Here is a 3491-nt window from a genome sequence, read left to right as displayed (position 1 = left end):
TGATAAGCTGTTGATCAGCAGCTGATACAGATAAGCTGACTAACTATTTGATTTGTGCTTTGGAAAATAACTGATTTGTAGTTGTGTCTGGATAAATGACAATTATGACCTTGATCTGGATAAGTTAGTTAGTTGTTTGGTTTCTGTGTTTAGAAAGCAACTGTTTTGCAGATGTTTCTAGATAGATGACTTTTTGACATTGCCTAGTTGTGTTGTTTGCAACATAAGTGTATACACCTCATAACAATACAAAAAAGGATATGCACCTCATTTAAGAGTGACTATCTATAAACATATTAAAAAGAAAAAAAAACATATTAAAATTACAATTAAAAGTATGATGATGTTTATTTTAGAATGCAGGAGAAACATGCCACGAGCAACATTGCCCGGTTGGGAAATCGTCGAATGCCGAGCAACGTTGTTCGGTTAGGATATGTAAGGCAGTGCTGCTTCCATTCCAATTTAAACCCGAATGAGATATTGTGTCACCAACTTTAAAGCAAAAACAAATAGGGATCAATAAATCAGCACAAATAAATGTAGATAATAAGCTTACAAGCCCAAAAGAACCCAAGAGAGTAATTCCTCAAATGAGCAATTCCATTTCTACATTAAAAAAAATCGACGCCCCACTAAATGCATATACCAAAGCCAATCCAACAGCCCAGATGAAAGAAACACTACGAAATCCATGTAGGAACAACATAGTAAATGTCCTCCACACGCCAAATCAAGTATGCTTACAATTATCTAGACAAAACTCCACAGGTAACTTCAAAATTTGAATCCCAAGGGAATTACTAATCGCCACAAATTTTGTCTCAAGACTGCTCAAACCACGAGATAACAACCATAAAGAACATTCAACAACCACATAAATAAATTTATAAAAAATAAAAAAAGTTAATAAGAAGGTTGTTCGCTCCATTGCAGCAGCTTATTGCTAGAAGTTGAAAGGAACACATTTTAAAAGTAATTCTTTCAATGGAGGATTTCTCATCAGAGAGTTTATAAATATGGGGCATTTACATACATACCACACAATTCCATAGATGGATGGATGCATATATAGAGAGGGAAAAAAAAAGATTTGCATACATAGCACTCAATTCATATGCATTTACACATCTAACACCTAATATTCAATCGATTTTCATTAAAAAAATTAAATATTAATATTTTTTTGTGATATGAAACATATTGGTGATATAAATGTACGAAGGGAAATTTTAGGAGACCATGAGACTAGTGGGAAAGCAACGGGATTTAACACCAAAATCCTAATGAGACAATTAAGATTAGAGCTAGCTGCAAAAGCAAAAACAAATTGCCGCATACCAACTAATCCAATTGATAAACCGTTTTAACGATGCAGATTAATTGCAAAAACAGGTAACTATAGAGTTTGAAGAATGGACACGCATATCATATTTGAACCAACAAAGAAATTTTTAAAGTTAGTCTTGATAAATGTCATATAGCTAAGCCCTCTATTTCATGGTGGAGAAAAGTGACTAATAGGATTTCAATATGTAGACACAGAACTTTAACCCAATAATGAAATTTCATTTGTTTCTTTTTTTCATAAGGATGGATTATGATGATACCCCTTCAACTATCATCCATCCTCAAAGAAACCACAAAATATCTTTATGTGGAAAAAAATTCTATAGCAAACTCCTTTTAAAAGGGAATAATGGATCGGTGAGCAGGAGAGCAACGGAGAGGGGAGAAAATACCTGGCCTGCCTGGCTTTTCGGCAGAGTAGACGGAGAGCGACGGAGAGCGCCTCGCTTTCAGCAGAGGAGAGAGACAGAGGATGTAGGAGGGGGCCCCTTGGCTTTCGGCGACAGAGGGCGACAAAGGGCGACAAAGAGCGACAGAGGTACCGTGGCAAGGTTCCGTGAGCGAGAGGGGTAGAAGCTTAAAACGAGCGAAGGTAGCTGCGGACGAACTAGGATCCCGGGTATGACCACGCGATCACGTGTAAACAAAAATACAAAACACGGTTTTGAATAATCACTCCAAATGTGCGAAACAAACAGTTAGGTGGCTTTTTCAATAAGAGGGGGTCGCACTCATGAACTGTCCCAAACAGGCCCTAAAATTAAAATTTTGCTGCACTAATAGGTTGCTTAGTAACATCTCCCAATACATCATAAGAAGTTTTATACTTTCAATAATTACCATTCTATCATTAGCCTCTAACTCACGAGCCTCCTCTAAAAATCAGATTTGAGCTCTAGCTAGTATTGCATATTCCCTTTTTAATGGTATTTTATATATATGTCATCTTTTTTATTCTTAGATTTAATAATATTTTAGTGTTGTGGATGCTAGCATATGAATGATTAGATCTACTAATAAGCCTTTGGGTAAATTAAAATTATGATTAGGCTTAGCGTTAATTTTACAAACAAATTGCCGCATACCAACTAATCGTATTGATAAACCGTTTTAACCATGCAAATTAATTGCCAAAACAGGTAACTATAATGTTTGAAGAATGGACACGCATATCATATTTGAACCAACAAAGAAATTTTTAAAAGTTAATTAGCATACGAGCTTCAAAAACAAATTAGTCCTGATAAATGTCATATAGCTAAGCCCTCTATTTCATGGTGGAGAAAAGTGACTAATAGGATTTCAATATGTAGACACAGAACTTTGACCCAATAATGAAATTTCATTTGTTTCTTTTTTTCATAAGGATGGATTATGATGTTACCCCTTCAACTATCATCCATCCTCAAAGAAACCACAAAATATCTTTATGTGGAAAAAAATTCTATAGGAAACTCCTTTTAAAAGGGACTAAAGGATCGGTGAGCAGGAGAGCAAAGGAGGGGAGAATATACCTGGCCTGCCTGGCTTTTGGCAGAGTAGACGGAGACCGAAGGAGAGCGCCTGGCTTTCAGTAGAGGAAACGGGGATCGACGGAGAGCGCCTGGCTTTAGGCAGAGGAGAGCGACGGAGGATGTAGGAGGAGGCCACCTGGCTTTCGGCGACTGAGAGCGACGGAGGTACCGTGGCTTCGAATGGCTTTCAACAGAGGAGCATGGCAAGGTTCCGTGAGCGAGAGGGGGAGAGGCGTAAAACGAGCGAGGGCAGCTGTGGACGAACTAGGATAACGTGCGAAACAAACGGTTAGACGGCTTTTTCAATAGGAGGAGGACGCACTCATGAGCTGTCCCAAACAGGCCCTAAAATTAAAATTTTGCTGCATTAATAGGTTGCTTAGTAACATTTCCCAATACATCATAAGAAGTTTTATATTTTCAATAATCACCATTATATCATTAGCCTCTATCTCACGAGCCTCCTCTAAAAATCAGATTTGAGCTCTAGCTAGTATTGCATATTCCCTTTTTAATGGTATTTTATATATATGTCATCTTTTTTATTCTTAGATTTAATAATATTTTAGTGTTGTGGATGCTAGCATATGAATGATTAAATATACTACTAAGCCTTTAGGTAAATTA

The 3491-nt window shown here is 37.0% G+C and overlaps 1 long non-coding RNA gene across 1 annotated transcript; it reads right to left on the bottom strand.

Moving 5' to 3' along the window:
* Positions 1 to 304: 304 nt before the first annotated feature.
* Positions 305 to 3123, bottom strand: LOC110022332. The gene is made up of 2 exons (XR_002293771.1): positions 2865 to 3123; positions 305 to 495 (listed from the first exon to the last, which is right to left on the bottom strand). It is a non-coding gene; the product is annotated as an uncharacterized LOC110022332 (long non-coding RNA).
* Positions 3124 to 3491: the final 368 nt, after the last annotated feature.

The sequence above is a fragment of the Phalaenopsis equestris genome, unplaced genomic scaffold (genome assembly GCF_001263595.1).
Source record: "Phalaenopsis equestris unplaced genomic scaffold, ASM126359v1 Scaffold000183, whole genome shotgun sequence".
In the NCBI taxonomy this organism is placed as follows: domain Eukaryota; kingdom Viridiplantae; phylum Streptophyta; class Magnoliopsida; order Asparagales; family Orchidaceae; genus Phalaenopsis; species Phalaenopsis equestris.
This window is presented reverse-complemented; position numbering and strand designations above follow the sequence as displayed.